This window comes from Cherax quadricarinatus, chromosome 16 (assembly GCF_038502225.1).
Source record: "Cherax quadricarinatus isolate ZL_2023a chromosome 16, ASM3850222v1, whole genome shotgun sequence".
Taxonomy (NCBI): domain Eukaryota; kingdom Metazoa; phylum Arthropoda; class Malacostraca; order Decapoda; family Parastacidae; genus Cherax; species Cherax quadricarinatus.
This window is the reverse complement of record NC_091307.1, coordinates 12,334,073-12,349,730: the sequence shown is the minus strand read 5'-3', so window position 1 is coordinate 12,349,730 and position 15,658 is coordinate 12,334,073. Positions and strand designations below refer to the sequence as shown.

At 42.5% G+C, this 15,658-nt stretch overlaps 1 protein-coding gene across 1 annotated transcript in view; it reads right to left on the bottom strand.

Moving 5' to 3' along the window:
* Positions 1-14,032, bottom strand: part of LOC128688792 (protein O-mannosyl-transferase TMTC1) — a 669,456-nt gene extending 655,424 nt beyond the window's left edge. The window contains exon 1 of the mRNA XM_070085424.1: positions 13,923-14,032. The gene's annotated coding sequence lies outside the window, so the exon portion shown is untranslated. The remainder of the gene's footprint in view (positions 1-13,922) is intronic.
* Positions 14,033-15,658: the final 1,626 nt, after the last annotated feature.

Below are 15,658 nucleotides of genomic sequence, written 5' to 3'. Positions count from 1 at the left end.
CACGTGGTCAGTACTACCCTACACGTAAGAACATGAGAAGGAACACTGCAACAGGCCTACTGGCCTATGCGAGGCAGGTCCAATTCTCCCACCGGCTTAAGCCAGTGCCTTGACCTAGTGAGGTCAGACACGTCACTTAAGGGAGGAGCACGGCATCCGTCCTAGTAGCACAAGCTAGTCAGGTCCAACTCACACCCACCCACACCCACTCATGCATTTACCCAACCTATTTTTAAAACTACACAATGTCTTAGCTTCTATGACGGTACTCGGGAGTTTGTTCCACTCATCCACAACTCTATTACCAAACCAGTGCTTTCCTATATCCTTCCTGAATCTGAATTTTTCCAATTAAAAACCATTGCTGCGAGTCCTGTCTATGTTAGATATTTTTAGCACACTATATACATCCCCTTTATTAATACCTGTTTTCCATTTATACACCTCAATCATATCCCCCCTAATTCTACGTCTTTCTAGAGAGTGCAGATTCAGGGCCCTCAGTCTATCCTCATAGGGAAGATTTCTGATACATGGGATCAACTTTGTCATCCTCCTTTGTACGTTTTCCAGAGCATTTATATCCATTCTGTAATACGGTGACCAAAACTGAGCAGCATAATCTAAATGAGGCCTAACCAAAGATATGTAGAGTTGAAGAACAACTTGAAGACTTCTATTATTTATACTTCTTGCTATGAAGCCAAGAATTCTGTTAGCTTCATTACGAACACTTATGCACTGTTGTCTTGGTTTCAGATTACTGCTAACCAGAACTCCTAAATCTTTTTCGCAATCTTTAATATTAAGATCTACATTATTTAGTTTATATGTGACATGGTTATTTTCCTGTCCAACATTTAGAACTTTGCATATGTCTATACTAAACTGCGTCTGCCACTTCTCCGACCATTGCATCAGTCTGTTCAAATCATTCTGGAGTGCTCTAATGTCCTCATTAGAATGAATTGGACGTATCATCGTATCATCAGCAAATTTGCTTATGTCGCTATTTATTCGCTCATCTATGTCGTTTATGTAGATTATGAACAACAACGGGCTCAACACTGACCCCTGTGGAACACCGCTTGTGATGTACCCCCATTCTGATTTCTCCTCATTTATGCAAACTCTCTGCTGCCTATTTGTCAGTCATGTCTCTAGCCAGGAAAAAAATTCCTCCTATTCTGTGTGTTTTAAGTTTTCTCAACAGCCTCTGATGTGGAACTCTATCAGAAGCCTTACTGAAGTCCATATACACAATATCATATTCAATACCATGATCTACCTCCTCAAACACCTTAGTGAAGAAAGCAAATTCGTAAGACAGGAACGCTCCTTTGTAAAACCGTGCTGAGTCATTAATCAATTTATGCCTTTCAAGATGACTACGAATTGCTTCGGCAATTATTGATTCTATAAATTTATCAACTATGGAGGTAAGGCTTATTGGTCTATAGTTCGAAGCTAAGGACCTGTCACCTGCCTTGTAAATACGTATTACATTTGCCATTTTCCACTTGTCTGGCACTATGCCAGTTTGTAGTGATATATTGAAAAGATTAGCCAAAGGTATGCTAAGTTCCTCTTTACATTCCTTTAAAACCCTTGCAAACAGTTCATCAGGGCCTGGGGAGTTGTTAGGTTTTAATTTCTCTATTTGTCTGAGAACCATATCACTAGTTACCCTAATTGTGCATAGTTTATCGTCCTGTTCTACATAATTTATTATTTCTGGAATTTCGCTAGTATCTTCCTGAGTAAAAACTGAGAGGAAGTAGGTAATGAAAAGTTCACACGTTTCCTTATCACTGTCAGTGATCTGATCTGAGTTACTTTTAAGTGGGCCTATCTTGTCCCTAATCTTACTTCTGTATACCTGAAAGAACCCTTTTGGGTTAGTCTTCGAATCCCTTGCGACTTTAGCCTAGTAATCCCTTTTTGCTTTTCTTATTCCTTTTTTTTATTTCTAATTAAATATATTGATTTCTTAACTACCCATCCCCTCTTTTGATACGCCTGTATATGCCTCTCTTTTGACCAGTGAGATATTTTAATGTATTGTTTATCCATTTGGGATAATTTTTGTTAGATCTAATTTCCCTATTCGGGACAAAAGTCGTCTGGGCAGCCAGCACTATGCTCTGAAATACGTCATATTGGCTACCAATCCTACCTACCTGACACATATTAAGGTCATCCCAGTTTAGCCCACCCAGGTAATTTTTCATACCCATGAAGTCGGCCAAGTGGAAATCTGGGAGAGCAACTTGACTGCAGTTCTCTGGGTAATTCCATGATATATTGAAACTAAGTGATTTGTGATCGCTTTTCTCTAGCGCATCACTAACCTCAAGATTATTAACTAGTGATTCTTTGTTGGCAAGAACTAAGTTAAGAAGATTGTTTCCTCTAGTTGGTTCTGTCAGAGACTGTTTTGAAAAGCAGTCTTGAACTGTATCAAAAAAGTCACTAGACTCAAGATTTCCTGTCACACTGTTCCAATCAATTTGTATAAAGTTAAAATCTCCCATTAACACAACATTTTCATATCTAGAAGCCTTATGAATTTCGTCCCATTGCAGCTTACCGCACTCCCTTCCAAGGTTTTGGGGGCCTGTAAATCACACCCAAAATTAATTTTTCATGACCTTCGAGAAACTGTCGCCAAACAGATTCTGCGTCCTATGTTTCTAATCTTACATCTTGTCTAACACAACAATTTAAATTATCTCTGACATACATCGCCACTCCACCACCCTTCCTGTTGACCCTATCAGTGTGGAATAGTTGATAGCCCTGTTTGTTGCATTCAGAAGGCATTTCTCTATCTTTCAAGTTGAACCAGGTCTCTGTTATAGCAATAATATCTATATTACCTGCACTTGCAAGTAATCTTAGCTCATCTATCTTATTTCTTAGACTCCTGCTATTTGCATAGTAAACCTTAAGGGAGCTAGTCACTCATTGCCCTTTACTATCTTTCTTTGTTTGTTGAGCAGTTGTTTTGCCTTTACTATCAACTTAATTTTGAATATTGACTTTTAAATATATCCCTGAGGTATCCTGGTAATATCTGATGTTTTCAATGCTAATACTGCAGCCTGATTGTTTCTCACAAACACCCATACCTCTATAATCTATCAGTTTAAATTCCTAGACAAGTCATCAATGACCCCCTCAATCGAATTGGCTAATGCAACCACTCCAACTCCAGAGAGATGAACCCCATCTCTTGCATACATATTACGTTTGCCATAGAATTTGTCCCAGTTATTAATGAATGGGATTGCAATTTTCTTGCAGTACCTGTCTTGCCAGCAATTTATACCAATTGCCCTAGACATCCATTCATTGCCCACTCCCTTTCTAGGCAAGATGCTATATATGATTGGGATCCTTCCCTTAGACCTGACAGCTTCTATGGCTGACCTGTACTTATCCAGCAGCTCCTGTCTCCTGCCCTTCCTAATGTCATTTCCACCAGCACTAAGACAGATAATGGGCTTGTTCCCAATACCTGTCTTAATATTATCCAACCTGCTATGTCACCAACACCAGCTCCTGTGAGGCACACCCTCTGTCTGACCTTCCTGTCTCTGTTACGAAAGCACTGTCCATATATCTTACCTGAGAATCTCCTACAATTAGAATATTCTTACCTTGATTAGCAGGGGAGTCAGTGGTACCTTTAGCCTCAATAACTACTGAAGTACACTCGTCCTGGAGAACAGAGAATCGATTTCCTACCTTCACATCTTCTCTATTAACCTTCCTCATCTTCCTTCTTCCTGAACTATGAACCACTTGCCACTTAAAGCGGCTGCTACTCTTTAGCTCACTGCTGGTAACCTTCTCCTCACCAGCTCCCACCATCTCACACTCACTCCCAAACCCATCTAGGTGAAGCTTCAGCCTCATATTTTCCTCCTGAAGAAGTAGAACCTCCTTCTTCAACATTTTAACCTGAGATTCCAAAGCACTACAGCAAGCCATGGTGCTCAGTAACACCCTACGTTAATTCCCAGACAGTGACCAAACGTGACCTCTGACCGCAGCGTGCTGACCCTACACGTGGTATTACCACCCTACACGCGGTCATTACCACCCTACACGTGGTCATTGCCACCCTACACGTGGGCAGTACTACCCTACACGTGGTCAGTACCACCCTAGTGTCTATCGACAATTGCCTTTGACAGCTGGTAACTAACCCTACACCCAGCATCATGTTCACAAGTCCTCCTCCATAATTTTTAAAGTGGGTGGACCGGTAAGCCAGCAGAAGGCCTCGGCCAGGTGAGCTAAAGCTCCAGCTGTGGGTCATCATATGACTAAGACCTCGTGTCAAGAAACACCTGAAAAACCTTACCTAACCTTCCTCCGGTCTCGCGGGGTAACATTACACTGTATCTCCCTCTACGTCTCTCCTCCTGCAACAACTCAGTGTTAATCCTCTAATCAGGTTAATATGATTGGAGTTGTGTTAAATTTGATAGAGAACAACAAGGCTACATCGCCTCGCATTAGGGAGAATTCCTCGATATTTCAATGTTTTAGAGATTTGGGACTCTCAGCACGCTACTGTGTGGAACATTACTTTGTGAATACAAGATATGGAACACTGTGTGTTGTCTTCATTGAGAATAGAAACAAGTGGGATATGTATATTTAAATCTTTCGACGATTTCTGAGGTTAAGTTGAGTTTTGCGCCAGTGGATTCTTTGAAGGATTGGTGAGGATGGTAGTTACAGCACGTTTTCTTGAAGAATGGGTGGGGAGATGGTGGAGTTACAACCCATTGTTTTGAAGGATGGGTGGGGATAGGGCAGCTACAAGCCGTCCTTTTAGAGAATAGGTGGAGACGGTGCAGTGGTTTCTATCCTAACTGAATGTGACCGTATTAACGTGTACCAACCATTACCTTCATCTAACTTTGCTAAACCTAACCTAACCTAACTTTATCTAGGCTAAATAAACCTAACCTAATCTAACCCACCTAAGTTTCACCCAGATAACGTTCGCTAAGCAGTTAACTACTGAACTAAATAACGTGTTAACTGATTAACTAAGCTTGAGGACTGGTAGCAGGCGGGAGGGTCATTTGAAGTGATATCTCGGCGCTGCTGCTAGAGCTGTTGAACCTCGCTGAACCAGATATTCCTAAGACAACGTTTTAAAAGATCTGTGTAGACGGAAATGTTACCAACACCAGTAACAACACCACCACCACCAGTAACATCGTTACCAACACCAGTAACAACACCACCAGTAACATCGTTACCAACACCAGTAACAACACCACCAGTAACATCGTTACCAACACCAGTAACAACACCACCAGTAACATCGTTACCAGTAACAACACCACCACCACCAGTAACATCGTTACCAACACCAGTAACAACACCACCAGTAACATCGTTACCAACACCAGTAACAGCACCACCAGTAACATCGTTACCAACACCAGTAACAACACCGCCACCACCAGTAACATCGTTACCAACACCAGTAACAACACCACCAGTAACATCGTTACCAACACCAGTAACATCGTTACCAACACCAGTAACAACACCACCAGTAACATCGTTACCAACACCAGTAACAACACCGCCACCACTAGTAACATCATTACCACCACCAGTAACATCGTTACCAACACCAGTAACATCGTTACCAACACCAGTAACATCATTACCACCACCATCACCACCAGTAACAACATATCCGCCACCACCAGTAACAACACTAACTCCAGTAACACTATAATTAACAAACTGATCTACACCAGAGTAAAGAGACAGTATTTCTCTCAGTGCACAATTTAAATACCGAAAAAAGTAATATTAGACATAAGTAATACCAGATATAAGTAATACCAGACAAAACTAATGCCAGACATAATGCCGGACATAAGTAATACCAGACATAACACCAGATATAAGTAATACAAGACATTAGTAATTATGTCTTTCTCCAAAATCTTGAGACATAAACGGAGCAGAGAATGTGAATATATGTCTGTGTTTCCCCTGGAGGGAAGTGTGTGTCATCTGTAGGTGACGTGAGGGGGAGACGAGGTGGGGAGGGCGAAAAACATGGTACGAGGGTGGGGAGATGGGGAAAGGAAGGTGTGAGAATAGTTGGGGAGGGGAGAATAAGAGACTGAAAGGTTGATGGGAAGAGGTTGGAAGGAAGAACTGCGGAGGTGGTGGGGGAACGGGAGGGGGTAGAGATGATGTAGGGTGAGGTGTGGGGATGGGTGGTTGTGGTGGGGAGAGGAAGAGTAATGGGGAGGACGTGAAGAAAGAGTTATGGGGAAGAAGGGAAGAAAGAGTAATGGGGAGGAAGGGAAAGAAAGAGTAATAGGAAGGAAGGGAAGAAAGAGTAATGGAGAGGAAGGGAAGAATTAGTAGTGGGATGTGAGAAGAGGGGATGGTGGGGGAGATGAGTGGGTGGCTTCAGGAACTCGTGAAGCAACCCAGGAAAGATGTGCAAGAGGGAAGGAAGGAGGGAGGGAAGGGAAGGGAGGAAGGAGGGAAGGGAGGGAGGGAGGGAATGGAAGGGATGAAAGAGGGAGGGAAGGAAGAAGGGAAGGGAAGGAGGAAAAGGAAGGAAGGAAGGAGGGAGGGAGGCATTACCTATTAAGAAATATAAGCTTCACAGTGAAATTTTTTGTTTTAAAAGTGAATGTTAATGAAATGTTTATGAAATTCTGGATTTGTTTTAAAGCAAGTAAATAGTTGTTTATGTCAACCAAAGATAGTTGTTTATGTCAACCAGAGATAGTTGTATGTCAACCAAAGATAGTTGTATGTCAACCAAAGATAGTTGTATGCCAACCAAAGATAGTTGTATGCCAACCAAAGATAGTTGTATGCCAACCAAAGATAGTTGTATGTCAACCAAAGATAGTTGTATGTCAATCAAAGATAGTTGTATGCCAACCAAAGATAGTTGTATGTCAACCAAAGATAGTTATATGTCAACCAAAGACAGCTGTATGTCAACCAAAGATAGTTACATGTCAACCAAAGATAGTTGTATGTCAACCAAAGATAGTTCCTGACTATGGAACTGAACTTCTCCAGGCTGAGGGACTGACAACCTCAAATTCTACGACTTCAAGGGTGATGGACTGATTACATCGTCTTCACATCTCTACTGTTCCTGCCTACTTTCTGTATTCGACTGAAGAAGCCTACTGTGTAGGCGAAACGTTTCGGAATAAAGCTAACTGTTGCATATATGTCTTACCTAACAACCAAAGATAGTTGTATGTCAACCAAAGAGAGTTGTATGTCAACCAAAGATAGTTGTATGTCAACCAAATATAGTTATGTCAACCAAAGATAGTTGTATGTTAACCAAAGATAGTTGTATGTCAACCAAAGATAGTTGTATGTCAACCAAAGATAGTTATGTCAACCAAAGATAGTTGTATGTCAACCAAAGAGAGTTGTATGTCAACCAAAGATAGTTGTATGTCAACCAAAGATAGTTATGTCAACCAAAGATAGTTGTATGTCAACCAAAGATAGTTATATGTCAACCAAAGATAGTTGTACGTCAACCAAAGATAGTTCTATGTCAACCAAAGATAGTTGTATGTCAACCAAAGATAGTTATGTCAACCAAAGATAGTTGTATGTCAACCAAAGATAGTTATGTCAACCAAAGATAGTTGTATGTCAACCAAAGATAGTTATATGTCAACCAAAGATAGTTGTACGTCAACCAAAGATAGTTCTATGTCAACCAAAGAGAGTTGTATGTCAACCAAAGATAGCTGTATGTCAACCAAAGATAATTCTATATCAACCAAAGATAGTTGTATGTCAACCAAAGATAGTTGTATGTCAACCAAAGATAGTTATATGTCAACCAAAGATAGTTGTATGTCAACCAAAGATAATTCTATGTCAACCAAAGAGAGTTGTATGTCAACCAAAGATAGTTCTGTCAACCAAAGAGAGTTGTATGTCGACCAAAGATAGTTCTATGTCAACCAAAGATAGTTGTAGGCCAGCCAAAGATAGTTGTATGTCAACCAAAGATAGTTGTATGCCAACCAAAGAGAGTTATATGTCAACCAAAGAGAGTTGTATGTTAACCAAAGAGAGTTATATGTCATCCAAAGAGAGTTGTATGTCAACCAGAGAGAGTTGTATGTCAACCAAAGAGAGTTGTATGTTAACCAAAGAGAGTTATATGTCATCCAAAGAGAGTTGTATGTCAACCAAAGAGAGTTGTATGTCAACCAGAGAGAGTTGTATGTCAACCAAAGAGAGTTGTATGTTAACCAAAGAGAGTTATATGTCATCCAAAGAGAGTTGTATGTCAACCAAAGAGAGTTGTATGTCAACCAAAGAGAGTTGTATGTTAACCAAAGAGAGTTATATGTCATCCAAAGAGAGTTGTATGTCAACCAATGAGAGTTGTATGTCATCCAAAGAGAGTTGTATGTTAACCAAAGGTAAGTATATGTCAACCAGAGAGAGGTGCATGTCAACCAAAGAGAATTGTATGTCAACCAAAGAGAGTTGTATGTTAGTCAAAGAGAGTTGTATGTCAACTAAAGATAAGTTTATGTCAACCAATGAGAGGTGTATGTCAACCAAAGTGAGGTGTATGTCAACCAAAGTGAGGTGTATGTCAACCAAAGAGAGGTGTATGTCAACCAAAGAGAAGTATGTCAACCAAAGAGAGGCGTATGTCAACCAAAGAGAGGTATATGTCAAAGAGAAGTATATGTCAACCAAAGAAAGGTATATGTCATCCAAAGAGATGTGTAAATTGACAGGAGTTATATGTTTACAAAACGCTGTGCGACACAGAAATACGCAAAGATTTGAGAGAAAGAATGTATGACAGTGAAGGAATAGTTCCTCGTCGGCTGAAGGAACGTATGAGAGAGCAAAGCATACCACGGGCGGGGTAGAACCCGCGACGGTTTGGAGTTTTGAGACTCTCTGATCGCGGGTTCTAACCCCGCCCATGGTATGGTTTGTTTGCAATCGTGTTATTGTTTGTCATTGTTTGCAATCGAGTCATGAGAGAGTAGTGAACAGGGTGAACATATGAGAGAGCAGTGAACAGGGTGAACGTATGAGAGAACAGTGAACAGGGTGAACGTTTGAGAGAGCAGTGAACAGGGTGAACGTATGAGAGAGCAATGAACGGGGTGAACGTATGAGAGAGCAGGGAACAGGGTGAACGTGTGAAGGAGCAGCGAACAGGGTGAACACACAAAGAAGCAGGAAAGCGGTGCAAGAGAATCCAGAAGGTAAGAACGACCTCAGAGAAGTGAACATCGTCCTGACAGAGGACCTGCAAGGAGAATGTGACTGTGATTTCCTATTGAATTATTTGTGGTTACAGGAACTGAGCTGTGCTGATGTCTCGTCTGAGAGAGAGAGAGAGAGAGAGAGAGAGAGAGAGAGAGAGAGAGAAATGGATATACAATTCTACCCTTTTGGGGAATTAAGAAAAACTAAATAAATTGACACTTCAGTTCATATATTGGTCAGGGAGGTATAAAATCGTGCAGGGATGAGAGAGAGCCAGATGTGTGGGGGAGGTAGTGGGATAAGACAGCTGGGTCAGATAAGATGGTTGATATCTTTGTCCGGTATATATATGAAGGTAGAGAAGGTACCAGGGGACTGGCAGAGAGCGTGGATGGTTCCTCTGTATAAAAGGAAAGAGTAAGAATTATAGGGAAATAAGCCTGTTGAGTATACCTGGTAAAATGTATGGGAAAGTTATTATTGACAGGAATAAAGGTAAGACAGAGCATAGAATTGCAGATTGAAAAGAAGGTTTTAGGAAAGGTAAGGAATGTGTACACCAGATATTAACATTCAGTAATGTAAGTGAAAAAAATGTTAGATAAAGGTAAGAAACAAACATTTTGTTGCATTTATTTATTTAGGAAAGGCATGTAATAGGGCGGGAAGGAAGCAATGTGGCAGATGTAGCAAATGTATGGAATACATGGTAGCTTATTTAAAGCAGTTAATAGACTTTTGTGAGAATAGGTGGGGCTCAGATTAAGATATGTAGATGGGAAAGTGTGATGGTACCATGGTTGTTTAACGTATTTATAGATGGGGTTGTAAAAGCATTGAACTCTGGGGTGGGAGAGGTGTGAGATTGAAAGATAACGAATCTGATGCACAGTGGGAGTTGTCACAGTTGCTTTTTGCCGATGACACGGTGCTTCGGGAGATGCTGAAGAGAAGTTGCTAAGGTTGGTGAAGAAATTTGTGAGGAAATGTAAAAGAATGATAGGAAAGAGCGAGGTGATGAGAGCAACAAAAAATTTAGGCAATGAAAGACTAGAGGGAGGGAGTAGAGAGTAAGTAAATGTGTTCAGATATTTTGTACTTGTCGGCAGATGCGTCTGTGAAAGATGAAGTGAACCATAAAAGCGACGAGGGGAAAAAAGTGTGTGGTGCACTGAGGTATCTGTGGCGATAAAGAACCTTATCCATGGAAGTAAAGAGAAAAAAATGTACCAGACTGTAGTGTTACCAAAATTTCTGCATCGGTGTGAAGCATGGATTTTAAACATCGCAACGAGGAAGAGACTGGAGGCAGTGGAGATGTCTGTTTGAGGACAAGCTATGCTGTGAATATTATATAGAGAATTCGATATTTGAAGATTAGTAATTGTGGAGCTACCAAAAGTATTATTCAGAGGGCTGAGGAGGGGATGTTGGGGTAGTCTGGACATTTATAGAGGATGGAGACAAATACGATGTCTAGGAAGACGTATAAATCTGGGGTAGAGGGAAGGAGGAGCAGTAGTTGTTCTAGGAAAGGTTAGAGGGAGGAGGTAACAAAAGTTTTAATTTCTATGGGCTTGGACATCTAATTGGCTTCTGTGAGTGTTTTAGGAGTGAGTGGAGTCAAGTAAGTTTTATTACTTGACGTGCTGTGGGAGTGTGAGCAAGGTAACATTTGTGAAGGGATTCAGGGAAACCGGTTAGGCGAACTTGAGGCTGCACTCTGAAGGAGGAGTGGGGATGTTTGGAGAGTCATCCCAACTGTGATGTCAGTTTGCTTCTGGTAAGACAGTGATTGGATGAGTGACAGTGAAAGTATTTTTTATTCTTGTGGTGATCCTACGTGAGTGGGAGACGGATGTGTAAAAAATATTTTTATTATTTCTGCTACTTCTACTACTACTACTAGTAATGCTAATACTACTAATAATGCTAGTACTACTAATACTACTACTACTATTACCACTACTACTGTTACTGCTACTATTACAACTACTGCTATTATTACTACTACGACTACTACTACGACTACCACAACTACTACTACTACTACTACTACTACTACTACTACTACTACAACTACTACAACTATTTAAAGAATAAGATATAGGTTTACTGAAGTGTGTCACATAGCGGTAAGATTAACACTCATACAATACTCGGAATAACACACCATCAAACCAAAATATATTTAGATCCAACGAGAGGAATTTTCAGTGAAAGTGGAGAATGAAAGACCTCTCTTTCAAGGTTTAAATTGCTAGTTAAACATGCCGTAATACTCTTACAAACGTAAGTTGGAACGCAAGCACAACACAGGGATGATTGCGACAACCACGAATAAAAAAAATAAAAATTGGACAATAAATGGGGCGATTGGTGTTAACTATAAAAGGAAAAGGCTGGAGGAGGACCTTGGGCACTGCTGGAGGACCTTGGGCACTGCTGCAGGACCTTGGGCACTGCTGCAGGACCTTGGGCACTGCTGGATGACCTTGGGCACTGATGGAGGACCTTGGGCACTGAAGGAGGGCATTGCCGGAGGACTAGGCGAACTGCTGGAGGACCATAGGCACTGTAGGAGGGCTAGGGGGCACTACCGGAGGCACAGACACTCCGGTAGTTGACACTGTAGCAGGACCATGGGCACTGTAGGAGGAGGGCCACAGACTGCCGAAGTAAAGGGCAGTCCCGTCGTCGGCACTGCTGCTGAGCAATTTTCGTAGACGTTATATAAATTCTGGGCAGCAGCAGAAATACTCGAAAACAACCTGCAGACAGCAGTAGCAGTGATAAACATTACAAACAGATAGCAGTAGCAGTGATATAAACATTACAGGCAGACAGCAGTAGCAGTGATAAACATTACAGGCAGACAGCAGTAGCAGTGATATAAACATTACAGGCAGACAGCAATAGCAGTGATATTACAGCAGACAGCAGTAGCAGTGGAAATAGCAGGCAGGGTCAGTAGCAGAACTACAGAAATAACAGTTAGGAACAGTAGAACAACAACATTAAAAAGCAAGAACAGTGGAACAGAATTAAATGGCGGGAACAGTAGCACAATAGAATTAACAGGTACGAACAATAGAAGAACAGAAGTAACTGGTAGGAACAGTAGAACAATAGAATTAAAAGGCAGGGAGAGTAGAACAACAGAATTAAAAGATAGGAACAGTAGAAGAACAATGGAAGTAACAGATAGAAACAGTGGAAGAACAATATACAGGTGGGAACAGTAGAACAATAGAATTAATAGACAGGGACATTAGAAGAACAGAAATAACAAGTAGCAATAGTGAAACAATAGAATTAACAGGCATGAACAGTGGAAGAACAATAGACGAACGGAAGAACAATAAACGAACGGAAGAACAATAACAGTAACAGGCAAGAACAGTGGAAGAACAATAGAAATAACAGATAGAAACAGATAGGAACAGTTGAACAATAGAAATAACAGGTAGGAACAGTAAAGCATTAGAAATAACATTTAAGAACAGTATAAAAACAAGATAAATAACAAATAAGCAGCAGGAGTGGTACTACTGAAAATAACAGAAAAGAACAGTGGGAAAACAACAGCAATAACAGATAGGTAGGAGAGGGGAAGTAACAGTGAAAACTGCAGGCAGGAACAGTAGCAGAACAGCAGAAATACCAGGCACTTAGCAGGGGCAGTAGCAATGGAAATAACGGGCAAGTAGAAGCAGGGATCAACCGAAGCAGTAACACAAAGAAGCAGGAGCAGCAGCAGTAGCATACTCAGTGTCAACAGCAGCACCAGCAGCATCTTACGTAGCGTGAGCAGCGGCTGCAGGAGCAGCATATACGGCTGCATTACCAGTCAACAGCTGACCCTCGGTGTTATCTTCCTAGAATATCTTAGTACTCACGCTGGCAGCAGTCACATAACGTACCTAGAAACCTTTCTATTTAAGTGTCTAGTTACCTCGTTACCGTCACAAAAGTAGTGATGATACCTTCACATGTCTTAGGTATGTAGGTACCTCGTTACCGTCACAGAACTAGTGATGACGATACCTTCATATGTCTTAGGTATGTAGGTACCTCGTTACCGTCACAAAACTAGTGATGATACCTTCACATGTCTTAGGTATGTAGGTACCTCGTTACCGTCACAAAACTAGTGATGATACCTTCACATGTCTTAGGTACGTAGGTACCTCGTTACCGTCACAAAACTAGTGATGATACCTTCACATGTCTTAGGTACGTAGGTACCTCGTTACCGTCACATACCTTCTAAAAAGTTGTTTTGTTCGCTTTTTGTTGTTATTTTGAACGATTTTATTTTCCTCACTGACAGACTGTAGTTTTATTTTTAATGTTTATCAGTAATGGAATACGACCAATGTTTATAAATTTTTAAACACAGGTGATGGCAATGAAATTCTCTTATAATAAATGTTCCGTATTCACAGTCGTGTTCGCTTCTTTTTTTAATGCTGGAAATTATTTTTTTAGGGGAAAAGAGAGTTTCACTCAAAATCAAAATTGAAAGGAAGGAGAGAGTAGATTGAGTGGATGTTATTACGAGTGCACACGAGCACTCAAACGAGAGGCAAATCATCAACGGAATAGAAGGAAGATTGAATTACGCAGTGCCACGGGGTTAGATCACAGGGGGTGGTGCACGGAGGCCGTGTTAGCGGCGGTGTGTAGCCACAGTGGAGCAGACAGGACCACGGTGGCCGCCTCACTGAGGCCCCGCCCGCTGCCGGAGACGGGAAGACCAGCACCCACCTCAGTCTCGTGGTTGCCAGCGCTCGCCCCCACCTGAAGCAAGCATCCTTCAGCATCACCACACGCGCCTGAGATGAGACGGGGGACAGTACCGTCACTACACACACACGTGTGAGATGAGACGGGGAACAGTACCGTCACCACACACACGTGTGAGATGAGACGGGGACAGTACCGTCACCACACACACACGTGTGAGATGAGACAGGGGACAGTACCGTCACCACAAGTGAGAGTTGAGACAGGGGACAGTACCGTCACCACAAGTGAGAGTTGAGACAGGGGACAGTACCGTCACCACACGTGTGAGATGAGACAGGGGACAGTACCGTCACCACACACGTGTGAGATGAGACAGGGGACAGTACCGTCACCACACGTGAGAGATGAGACAGGGGACAGTACCGTCACCACGTGTGAGATGAGACAGGGGACAGTACCGTCACCATACACGTGTGAGATGAGACAGGGGACAGTACCGTCACCACACGTGAGAGATGAGACAGGGAACAGTACCGTCACCACACGTGTGAGATGAGACGGGACAGTACCGTCACCACACACACACGTGTGAGATGAGACGGGGGACAGTACCGTCACCACACACGTGTGAGATGAGACAGGGGACAGTACCGTCACCACACGTGTGAGATGAGACGGGACAGTACCGTCACCACAAGTGAGAGTTGAGACAGGGGACAGTACCGTCACCACACGTGTGAGATGAGACAGGGGACAGTACCGTCACCACACACGTGTGAGATGAGACAGGGGACAGTACCGTCACCACACGTGAGAGATGAGACAGGGGACAGTACCGTCACCACGTGTGAGATGAGACAGGGGACAGTACCGTCACCATACACGTGTGAGATGAGACAGGGGACAGTACCGTCACCACACGTGAGAGATGAGACAGGGAACAGTACCGTCACCACACGTGTGAGATGAGACGGGACAGTACCGTCACCACACGTGAGAGATGAGACAGGGGACAGTACCGTCACCACACGTGAGAGATGAGACAGGGGACACTACCGTCACCACACGTGTGAGATGAGACAGGGAACAGTACCGTCACCACACGTGAGAGATGAGACAGGGGACAATACCGTCACCACACGTGATAGATGAGACGGGGGACAGTACCGTCACCACACACGTGTGAGATGAGACAGGGAACAGTACCGTCACCACACGTGTGAGATGAGACAGGGGACAGTACCGTCACCACACGTGAGAGATGAGACAGGGGACAATACCGTCACCACATACGTGCATGCACACAGCCTCTTCGGTAAAACAAGCACGAACGAACGTAAATTAGACAAGCATCAGCATGAACCACGAGAGAAGTAGTAACGAATGCTTTTCCACGAGTAAATACAAGACTGGACAGTGATTCGAACCGTGGTTACGCATTACGCATGGAGCTATATGACGCAGTTTGAACATCTCACAAGGCCAGTGGTAACCTGATACTATAACCACCACTGACATAAGTCAAGTGTTCCCGTCTCCTGACTTGGTTCCTTCACCTGACAGTTCCTTCACCTGACAGTTCTTTCACCTGACAATTCCTTCACCTGAC